General features: G+C 37.5%; 1 protein-coding gene across 1 annotated transcript in view; it reads left to right on the forward strand.

Moving 5' to 3' along the window:
- The first annotated feature begins 1,152 nt into the window (after positions 1-1,152).
- dennd4b (DENN/MADD domain containing 4B) overlaps positions 1,153-12,473 on the forward strand; it is a 61,799-nt gene continuing 50,478 nt past the window's right edge. Inside the window, exon 1 of the mRNA XM_030157799.1 lies at positions 1,153-1,259. The gene's annotated coding sequence lies outside the window, so the exon portion shown is untranslated. The remainder of the gene's footprint in view (positions 1,260-12,473) is intronic.

The following is a 12,473-nucleotide window of genomic DNA, read 5'->3' on the forward strand; positions in this document are numbered from 1 at the left end:
TACTTTTTTGTTCTGTTTGTCGGTTATTTTCCACATTTTGTGGATTATTTTGCTTGTTTTTGTTTGTTGTCGAGGTATAAATAGTCCTGAACATCAAGTCACAGCTTTTAATGTTGGATGTAAGTTGAGGAAGTGATTTCAGACAAATCAGAACACATGAATATGTGCTCATGGTAAATATGTGTATTTATTATCTGAGACATTATGAAGTTACTGGTATTAAGTGTAGTGGAGTCCTGTGTTGTGGTGAAGGAGCAGAGTAATAGCAAAAGTACAGTTACATTCCACCGGTTGAAAACATACAGCACCATACTCAGAGCAGGGTTTGTCTCATTTTGAAGGTGCACACCCTCCTGATGCTGCTTCAAAGTGAAAGTAAACGTCTGCTGAACATTTAACCAAATTAAACTAAACTATTGTGAACATAATTATTTTATTTTATTCAGATATTTTTGTTGTTATAAAGATTCAGTCTGTCTTCATATATGATCATCTAATTAATAATAACAGCACTAATATTTCAGCCAGGTCAGTTTGTCTGACAGCTGCAGCTGCACTAAGATGTAAACAATAACACAGGAAATGGAGAGGAAGGTGTTTTTAAAATAAAATACCTTTAAAGAAAGAGATTGGAGACATCCGTGAAGTCTGTCGTCACAATCCCAAACATTCAGTCATTGTTTTACTATTGGCTGCAGGAATAAAAATACATTTATGTATTTCATTCTGCACTGTACTAGGCATAACTGTACATGATACAAATAAACCTATCTTATATAAAGCTAGAAGCACTCGGAGAGCGCAGACCTCCGCCAAGGCTGATCAGTGGCGCCCCCCGTGGGCCCCCCCACCCCCGATCACCACCAAAATTTAATCATTTCTTACTTATCCCATTTCCAACAAACCCTGAAAATTTCATCCAAATCTGTCCATAACTTTTTGAGTTATGTTGCACACTAACGGACAGACAAACAAACAGACAAACAAACAAACAAACCCTGGCAAAAACATAACCTCCTTGGCGGAGGTAATAAAATAAAATAAAATAAAATAAAATATAGACTACACTTCTAGTAAATCAATTAATGCAAAATTCGTCTTTTATTTTGAAGGCCGTGAGAGGAAGTACCACGTGACGTTGTTGTAGTTTGACAGCGCTGCGGCTCCTCGGAGCAGCAAACATGGACGTCACATGTGAGAGAATGACCTAAACATGATCCTTCCAGCTCGTAGAGGGATAAACCAGCACAGACAACAAGGTAGGACTTAAACCGTGCCAGTCCTGTTTCGGTTTTGCACCCGAAAAACGGACCCGGTGCCGTTTTGGAGCTAACCGCCTGGTTAGCTAGCTAACAGAGGAGCTACCGAACGGCAAAAGGCAGGTCGTTTAACGGGTTTCTGTGTTTCTATTATCGGACACGCCTCCGAGAGAAGCGCTTCTTACGTTTTCTATGTGATATTTGAAGCTTAAGCATCAACACGCTTCAAACATATCGTGTTATTAGGAACTGTACTGCTGGCATAAATAATAACCTCGTTAGCTACAGTCTTGCTCATTTTACTGAGTTTCCATACTGTGCGTGTTTCTCACCGGTTGTTCGCTGCAAACGCATGTCGAAAACCGCTTTTCCTGGTGGTTTTCACTTAATAAAGTGATATCAAATCAGTTCTCGCATGATCAACACAAAGCACATAGTGTTCACAGAGGCAGGCTGCGTCCGATAATGGAACCACCCTTGTTTTTGACTCCTGGACCTCAAATCGCGTTGCGGCGACAGCGGCATCGTGTGTCACTCGACAAACTGGCGCAAGTTGTAGCACACACCCGACGTATTTTGTCGCTTTTTCAAGGGCCGGTCGTTTGAGGCTGAGTCCAGTAGGTAAACGTGCCGGAACGAGTCGCGCAAAGCTTGTCCGATAATGGAACCCATGTTATGTGAGGGTTAAATGACCAGCAGCTGGCGGCCTGTTGGTGTTGCAGTGCAGATCCGTCCATCAGCTGTGGAGGATTCCTGCAGACTCAGAGGGGTTTCAGTGGATGGTTCCTGCAGACTCAGAGGGGTTTCAGTGGATGGTTCATGCAGACTCAGAGGGGTTTCAGTGGATGGTTCATGCAGACTCAGAGGGGTTTCAGTGGATGGTTCCTGCAGACTCAGAGGGGTTTCAGTGGATGGTTCATGCAGACTCAGAGGAGTTTCAGTGGATGGTTCATGCAGACTCAGAGAGGTTTCAGTGGATGGTTCATGCAGAATCAAAGAGGTTTCAGTGGATGGTTCATGCAGACTCAGAGAGGTTTCAGTGGAGGGTTCATGCAGACTCAGAGGGGTTTCAGTGGAGGTCACAGGACCAGCTGTCTGAGGGAATACCACCAACACCATGAGGATGTACACACAGCGGGTTTGAGCAGCTCAGGGCCAGTTTACACAAAATAAACAAACATATGTAGAGGATGTCATGTCAGAAATTCTAATCCCGACTTTAATTAAGCCCAGTTGTCCTCATTGCCCACAGTTCCATCTGTGTTGCCATGGCAAATCTATAATGCAGCAATATACACATTCTATACATTCACTTAAAGCTGCAGGAGACTTTCATCTCCAATTTTTCATCAAATCTGTAAACATATATATATGTATGTATTGTGGGAAGCAGAACTCCAGTCGTTTCTACATTGTGTTTGCTGCAGCTGCTGCTGCCAGGTGGCTGTGTGAACCTCTGCTTACCACAGTGCATGTCGCGACAAAATTCCAAAGATGCCCGAGTGACCTACCGGCTCTGTTTGTAAACAAATGGATTGTTTATGGTGGAGTACACTTCGAAGTTGTTCACCGTGAGGGAAGAGAGTCAGGTGAGTAATCACAGAAAGACTTACGGATTTGTGATACTTAGGCTATGACTCGGGTTTTACAGATTTGATGAAAAATTGGTGACGAAAGTCTCCTGCAGCTTTAACTAGAACATCAGCTAACCAAATGATGGGCAAATGTCTAAAACAAGCCAACAGTCTGCTAACACTAAGCAGATCCAACAGTACGAGTATTATTTCTCTACCACAAAAACTCACTGAATGAGACAAAGAACAGCAAAAACAAACTGTTGCATCTTGAAGCGATGATTATGAATGTGGTCTTACCTTTGCTATTTTTTGAGAATATCTTGGTTTTATATGAATAGAGCTTCTGCTATCGGCTAATCCATTGTTTTGTGTTGCATTGAAATGATCAACACTGGAAACAAATGGCCCAGAGTTTAACAGGTTACCTGAATGTAAATCAAATGATCGGTGAATACCCAGATTACATATTTCACAGAAAGAGTACTTCACTGTAAATACTTACACCTTTTATTTGAATCACAATATAAAAATACTGCATTCCAAACCTTACAGAAGTAAAAGAACTGTATTCATGTTTAATGTTTTGGTTCATTCATGATGGGGTTCAATGTAATGACTGTATATAGATCTGTTAATATGAATCTGAGAGGTAATTAAGTTAATCGTATTAAATGTAGTTGAGTAAAAAGTCCTGTATTTACCTGTGAGTTGTAGTGAAGGGACAGAGTAATTTCATTTTGTAATAGCACATCCTGCTGATGTTGCTTTAAAGTGAAAGTAAACTTTGTTGAATATTTAACTGATTTATTTGACTGGTTTTTCTTAGTTGTACAGAGCTTGGCATTTTGCATCTCCAGAGTGGGATATTCGCTTGTCAATTTCCAATTTGTTTTCTAGCGTGTTAGGATAGTTGTCTTTAAACTGATCATAATTGAGAGAAGGCATTGTTGTTGTTGCTGTTGATTTCTATTTCTGTGTACACCTACGTCGCTGACTTCTTTACGCCCACAGTCTTCACTATCTGTGTTTCCATGGTCCCTAATATTCAGCTATTAATGTGAATAACAGTCAAATCAGAAGCTTCAGTTTTCAAAGTCTAGTATGATCAGGAGAAGTTTCTAATCAGGTCCAGAGTGGTGGTGTAAATGTTTGATGATCCTTTCTGTCAGAAAATAATAACACCTATACCCATCTAAACCAGGGATGTCTCACATATGGGCCATGGGCTAAAATAACCTATAAATAATGACAACTCCAAATTTCAATATTTAAAATTTTAACAATATTCTGCCTGTTACTAAATGTTTTGTGCCTTTGTAGATAAACTGACCCATAAGTTGTAATGCACATATGTAAATTATAAGTTTAAGCATAATATTGTTAAAATTGCAGTTATTTTTCTTAAGAAATTTCAGGTTGTTCATGTTATTCCCATTTTTAAAGTCTAGTTTGTGGATGTAAACATTTTCATAATGTAATGTTATTTTCTTCACTCAAAAACATTGAGAATACTTTGGAGTTGCCGTTATTTAGAAGCTATTTTTCTAGTATTTAACTGTCTGGCCCACGTGAGATCATATTGGGGTGTGGCCTCTGAACTAAAATGACTTTGACACTCCTGATGTAAACACATAAACTGATTATTTTTCTCTGGTTGGAATAAATGTGTTCTTGTTGCTTATGTTTGGGGTAACATTACATGACAAGTTTCCGGAAGGACGTAAACATGGAGAAGGAAAGACTAAGCTGTTGTGTGGATGGTATTAGAGCCTTTACTGTTGGAGACTTGAAGTTCAACAGTTGTAAAACAAAGAGTTGAACAAATCCAGAAGATTTGGTGGGGAAAAACATTTTCCTTTTATGGAGTAAGTCTGTAGCTGGGTTTCCATTACAGTTTTCAGTAAAATAAAAGCAATATTTATACAATTTTGACAAAGTACGTGTAGGTGTTTCCGTTGAAGAGTGTTTGGCTTCTGATGCCTGATTCTAGTAAAGTCCTGTCTATTCATCTCACGATATGTTATAGCGTACCTCACAACTTCACTCTGCAGGCGCACCTGATCATCCCAAGGCAAAATCCTTATTTATGGCAGTGGCCACGCAAAATGGATTTCTGGGAGAAAATTGTACAGAATTCTCCAAGGAGTTGTGGATCCAGGATTTCTGAATGACCCAGGCAACATTTAATGAACTGTTATGTTATTGAACCACTCATGGCACCAGACTTGTCATGCCTGTGACTTGTGAAAATGTGAAAAATGTGTTTCCATTACACTTTTGCGCAATACTTCTGTATTGAAATGTCTCAAAAACTGCCTCATGGTAGGGTAAAAACGTTTTTGTGATCTTTGACAGTTTTTGCGACCTTTCTTGTTTCCATTACCAGTTTTTTGTTGTGCAATTTACATTTGGCCCATTTCTGAGGGTAATGGAAACCCACCAAGGAGATCAGAATCTTCAAAACAGGTGGAACCACCAGCTCATAGCTCATGTCAGTAAATGTTTATTTCAGCAAAATATGTTTAAAACATATCTTAAGGAGTTGATCAGTAATGGCTGTGGTCAACATAATCAATATAAATGTAATAAAGACATAAATGAGCAAATACATCTTTGATTAAGCATTAAATTAGCCCTAAAAAATCAAGGCAATTCTAGGTATAATTTTTAGTTTTGTGAAACTCTTTACCCCCAAAGCCAGTTGAAGATACTAATATTATCCATCAGGCACTATTAGAGCCAAGTTCTGCTGATACCATTCAGAAAGATTCAGTAAACAAATGAATCAGTATATTGTCTTTCATCCTTTATTTAGCACCCAGAAAGGGACAATTTAAAATCTGAAATCAGAATGAAGTCAGGTTAAAGATTTTTCTGATGACCCTAAGCATTAATGTTGCGTTGTTGAATTAAAAAAAAAAAAAAAATCTACTGCCTTGTAGTTTTTTAGTTTAATATGATATTTTGTAAGATGGCAGATGCAAATGCAGCTTGTGTGTTCTGTCTGTAGAACGTGTAGATGTTGAATAAAGAGAAGCCGGCTGTGAAAGTACAGCTGTGTCATCCTACAACAGGAAGGTTGTACGTTACAGTCTGACGTCATTCGCGTAAAAAGATGAGTGAATGTTTGTTTTTACTCATCTCCAGGGTGTTACTGTGCACAAAATCTAATTTTTTTCTTGATAGTGCAACCTTTGTATTATTTCAAGTTCTGAGCATCATTTTCAACAATTTGCCTTTTTTCTGACCAATCAAGCACTGCTGCTGTGAAGAAGAAGCCAATCAGAGCTATGAAGATTTATAAATATCACTACATTGTTGCAGTTGAGAATCAAAGCAGTCACCATGGTTACTGAGGTAGAATTTCAACTTGCTGATTGTATTTTCTCTATGTTGTATTCTTTATTTGAAGCTTTGGGATTGGTTGTATGTTGGTGAAATGCACCTTGGAGTTGTACTTAACTTCTCTCCTTATTCCTATAGGCTTGTACCTTTTGACTTTTTGCAAAGGAGCAGATATTCCCACACTGTAGCGCTATGTTTCATCAATTTAACTGTAAGGAATACTCGATAAATGTGTGTTGTTGCTGTATTTCAAGTTTACCTAGCTGTTAAAACCACAGCCCCCTGATCTGTACTGCTGTGAAACCTTCAAAGTTACAAAAACAAAACAGAGCGGAGGCTGGTGTGGATGTTTTTTCAGACTCGACAGTTCAAAAGTAGTTTTCCACCGAGGACGACTGACTTTATCAACAGGCTGAAAGCTGCTCAAACTGTCAGAAGATAAACTGCTTCACTCCTCAAACGGTTCGGCTGCTGTTGTTTTTCAGTGTCAGCGAGTCATCAAAATCTTTTTTTTTTTTATCTCTTGGAAAGATGTTTTCATTTACAGTCTGTGGAAGAAACATCAGAAAATAATTTTTATTTGTTGTATTTTCCAGGATGTTGCATAGAACTAGTGCCTCTATTTTAGCCTCTAGTATGATTTCTTATTTATTTACCAGATGGGAAACAACAAAACAAACTCACTCATACAGCACATTTTAGATTAGTATTCAAAAGATATGTCTCAGTGTCGTCTTAAAACAAACAAGACCATTGTGTATGTGTCTTCCATGGCATATTTGCAATGCTCAGTCTTTTGTTTATACAGGGTAATATTACAGAAGTTAATAAGGTGTATTTGTATAAAGTTACTGTAATTTTGGAATGGCAGTTATTTGTATGACAGTCATCAGCTGAAATTTCAGTATTGTGACAGTTGTAGTGGTTGCTTGTGATAAGATCTGACTCCCGTGAAATAAAGAAACTCAACTATAGCCTAACATGACGTTTGCTCGAGCCATATTTCTCATGTGACCAGCTATATTATATTTTACCTGTGGATAATGTTTAAGAGTCCAGATGATGACAGAAGGCAGCCATTAGACAAAGTGAAACTGAGTGAAAGGTGAATTAATGAATGAGAAGTAAAAGTATAGAAACAGATGAATGAATAAGGAGGTCAGTGTTTCCCTCATCTCAGTCTGTCTGAGCTCTGCCTCTATGAATTATGGGCTGTCTGTTGGCAGAAACAGGCAGTTTATTATCCTCCGGAGGCCTTTTAGCAGTGGACAAGTTTAACACATCAAACAGCAGGATATTTCTACCAACAGCGCACCTGTCAGACACTCAGTTAAAGTAGTACAAATTGGGAAAGTAGACAAAATCCTGCAGTATTTGATTCATTGCTATAGCTCTTCTCTTTGGCTGTGAAATACTAGCTAAACTTTGCATGTGGTCCTCTGCTGTTGACCTCTGACCTCTGTGATTGCTCATGGAGGTGACTGGTTTCACTTTGGATTATTCGGATAATTTGGGACAGTAACTTTGCTGCAGGCTTCTTTCCACATGCAGACCTACTTTACTCTCCTGCTAAATATAAAACCTGCTCTGAGCTTCACAACTACAGTCATTTTAAAGGATCAGTCCACAGATTTTCTGAACTTTAGTTACTGTTAGTGAATCCTGAGGAAACACTAACCCCAGTGTATGTGTAACCTATCTTATCTTATTCATAAAGCTCTACAGTTGTGTGAAAGCCATGAAAACTCCATCACTGAGCTTTAGTGTTGAGCTGTACATGATTCGTCTGTAGGAAACAGAAGGGAGCAGGTGTTACATAACACTGAGTCTCCTGGGATAATATAACATCATATATGTTTATGTTCTGACACTGACAGGCCCCATTACATAATGTCTTTATGTGGATTATTTGAGCTGCCTGTGATCATTTCACATGTAGAGACAGCTAGATGAAACTAACATAAATCACATGTTGGTAATATGTCATCACTATTTCCAGGTTGTTTTCACCTTTGACTGGTTTTAATGATGTCATCAGGTTGTGTTAATTTCCTCTACAGTGAATTAACGCCACAATTTTTTCTTGCTTATGATATTTTCATTTTGTTGACTCTTTAATGTTGGGTTCTTGTTGCTTCTTTTAGATAGTTCTCATCATTTTTGTCTTTGGTCTTTTACAGTGTCTTCTTGTTTTCTCTTTTACATAATTTTTGTGTTGTTGCTTCTCTTACAACATTCTCATCTCGTTGCAGTTTTTATCATGTCTTTCACATCCTTTTCATCAGCCTTCAAACTGAAAAGAAATTGTGATCTGAAGTTTATTGTGATGATTATTTACATTGGCTGGACATTTTTATTGCACTAACATTTTTGGCTGTATTGGTCAGCCCTATTACATCAAAATATATAATCTCTCCTCTCCACTCTTTCTCTTCTGTTATTGAAATCATAAATGTGTCATAGCTTGATGACGAGGCTCAGTGATGACTTTTTCTCCATTAAACCCTGTTGGTCACATGATGCTCCACTTGGTCACTTTCTCCTCTTTTATTGGTTTGTGCTTTATTCATCTTCAGTACTTTCTGTGCAAACATCAGGCAGTGACACAGCTTTTTGCAGTATTAGTTTTGTCTGCTTGCAGAAACCGGAGACGGGTCCATCAGGACGAGTCACCTCTTGTAAAGAATGTGTCGCTGCAGAACAGAGTCGTTTAGGAGGAGGGTCTGTGAAAGTCTCGGTGAAAAACTTGCTCAAACCAGACATACTGTACAAGAAACACAAACCAGATCCACGGTCAGATCAGGAGACACTGTGGAAGTTATTTCTTTTAGGGCAGCAAAACACATGACAACCTGCAGTGTTCACAAGAACATGTCACCTCAGGTATCTAGTGATGGAGTTGTGATCACTGAATGTGAGTTTTGGTACATCACTTCAGACCTGTTTGTGTGTTTTATCAGCATGTTACCAACAAGGATCTTTATTGTTATTCCATAAAGCCCTAATTTTACAGCACAAAGCTGCATAAAATACTTGTAATTGCAGGCTTTGTTGAGAAAATATGGTGCCAGTCTAAAAGTGAAGAGAAGTTATTTATGTAAGAAGAAAGTAAACAGTTATTTTTCTGTATCTAGACCACTAAAAGCCAGTTTTCCACAACCTATTGTCTCAGAAAGGGTCTGTTTAGTTGTTTCCGTGCAGAAAGGGGAGCATTTTAGTTGATTCATAATGATGTACAGCTCTATAAACGCACAGTATCCAATGTCAGTTATGTGGCTTGTAAATGTTTGAGTTTCATTTTAGGGTTGATTTGTAGTGTTTTTGTGTATATGTCTAATTTCTTTTGAGACCCTGATTTGTGAGCACAATATGCTTAAATCTGAAAATATTCTGTACCACACCCAAACATTCTGTCATAACCCTATAAAGTATTTCCTGTTATTTTTCTGTAATGTCTTAAAGAGAATAGTTCTGTCATATTCAGTGCTGAGGTATAAATGTGGTTACATGATCTGTTCAATGGCTTTCAAGTTTCTAATAAAATCTAAAGCAGTTCTTTTTTCCTGTTAAAACTGTTGTCATGTTATCAGCTTCTGCTATGGGTTGACCCTTTTGTCAGACTGACATAACACAAAACCCCTCTTATAAAATTATTATAACAAAATGTTTGCTCAATCTTAAAATATACACAAGTCAATTGAAATAAAATGACAAATATTGAAACATTTGTGTTTTTGACTGAGCATGTGAACAAAATAAGCCCAAAAGACAAAAGAAGAATGTATATTATGGTGAATATTGTTACCATGGTATAAAAATATATCAAAATAGTTTTGTCATTACTGTTCACCCACCTCTGTTTTCCACTAAATCCAAATATCACCAGCCACACAGTGCACCTTTAAATTACAGGCTTTTGTGATCATATAAATGTGCAACTCTAGTTTATCTCATATGTCGTTAATACATATAGGCTACAGTTAAAATGATGCTTCATATACAGCTGTCTTTTATTGATTCTTAAATGCTCAAATATATGTACTCATAACTTATTTTATTTGACAAATATGATCACTTAAACTCAAACCACTTGTTTTTCTTTTGTCAAAACAAAGTCGAAGTCCTTAAATAGAAACGTATGACAATTTGGGCAGTGACTGTAGATGTTTCATAACAACTGGCTACTTAAATGACCGCTGGCTTTGTTTTCTGCAGAACAGACACTTAAATGCTGTACATTTTAGATTAACTCAGTCCTATTGTTTTATGTATCAAACTGCAAAATGTCCAGTTCACTGTTTGTGCTGTGAAAGAAAGTGACATATTTCATGGTGTGATGCGTTGCAACAGAAAACCCATCTCGTCGGTGGAGCAGCTGATCCTGTTTGGGGGTGGCAAGGGGGCTGTAGCGTGTCCCAGCATGCACTGGGCAGTTCAGAGTTTCCAGTTGAGCTGCTCTGCATGTCTGCGAACATACAGATAAAACACAACACAAAGAAAAACAAAGTGTTCAGTGAGTGCTTTGCGGCTGCAGACTGGATCCTCAGCATTCCTCCTGTGCTGCGTTCACTGACTCCTCTCCCCTTATGTAACATTCTCTGCTCGGACACATAAGGGTTATGACTCCCAGAGGACAACGACCCACCCTCTGGAAACATTCAACAATTTAATATCATGAATATTTGTGTGCACACAGTTATGTAACTATATCTTCAATTTGAGGAATGACAGACTTGTTTTGTTTTTAAATGAGGAAAAGAACTGTCTGATACTACATTTTTCAGTTAAAAGATTTGATATAACTCTTGGTCTCATCTGTGCTTTCTGACATCTCTGTCAAGTTATCTAAAACAGTTGTTTGCTATATAGCTGTACTGCTTCAGACAAACAGTATAGAATTTGTTGGATATTTTTTACTCAAGGATTAATCCACAATCAGAGTTGTTATTGAATTTCTGTGTTCAATATGAGTCCAAAAAACTGCACCCACTGCACTGGGGTGGCTCATACAACAGACAAATGATTTAAAAAGATATAAAACCTAAAAGAATCAAAGCTAGACATTTAAATATTCTTCAATCCTGTGTTTATGGCAATGAATGAAGCCACTGCTTTAGTATGTTAAAGTGTAGTACCGGTGACAGCCACTAGATGTTACATTAAAAAGCCTTGGCTCCCACAGAATTACACTGAAAAGTCAATGATTGTTTTCACGCAGTCATTCTGGTCTCATTTGTTTTATTTGGACCTTTTATCAAATGATTAGGTCAATACTTCTTTATGAAGCTCTATTAATCAGATCTTAGGTTGAACAGACAACTATATGTCTACCGTGCCAGGCTTTGATTGGCTGATGTGATTGACAGCTCACTTGCCTGCATAGTCAGACTTTCAGAGTTTGACAACGTGTTGACTGTTAACGATGACTTGTTCTGGTTAATAACTTACAAGTAGGGATGTAACGATTACTGGTATAACGATAAACCTTGGTAAAATTCTTGACGGTTAGTATTACCGTTTAAATTCTAATTATCATGATAACCGTGTTTGATTACTGCATTTTGAAAGAGAAAGAGAGACAAACTATCTATCTATGAAAAAGAAACTAAAACGAGGCAAGGCAAGTTTGTTTGTATAGCACATTTCAGCAACCAGGCAATTCAAGGTGCTTCACACAGGACATTGAAATACAACGACAGGGAAAAAGAAACATTTAAAACATTATAAAAGAAACATGTAAAAGGTGATTAAAAACAGCAAGTAAGAAAACAACACATAAAACCCAAAAATATAAAAACACACACATATTAAAGTAAGAGTTGCAGTGCAGAGTTTCGAAAGAGAATATAAAATTTAAAAAGTAAAAAGCCTTTTAAAACAACTCAATCTTGATATGGAAAATGGTCAAACAATGAATATAAGGTGCCATCTTTAGTGCACATTTGTTTGTTTGATGTTTACATGTTAATATTTGAATGTTTTTGCCAACAGAAAGTACATTGTGCCTTTTTTATTTGTTTTTTTTTTTTTTTTTCAAAATACAACTTGGTTAAATTATTTCAGTGTGTATAAGTGCTTTTTGAACATTTTGAGCACAATTCAACCATACCGTGATAATAATGGTAACCATGATAATTTTGGTCACAATAACCGTGATCTGAAATTTTCATATCGTTACATCCCTACTTACAAGACTACAAAACAACTTTGTTACATGATGCTGGATGAAGTTTACTGTTGTACTGAGTTGCTAAACCAGCTTTTAGCGTTAGTTCGCAGATGCCTCTTGCAG

This window comes from Sphaeramia orbicularis, chromosome 16 (assembly GCF_902148855.1).
Source record: "Sphaeramia orbicularis chromosome 16, fSphaOr1.1, whole genome shotgun sequence".
In the NCBI taxonomy this organism is placed as follows: Eukaryota; Metazoa; Chordata; class Actinopteri; order Kurtiformes; family Apogonidae; genus Sphaeramia; species Sphaeramia orbicularis.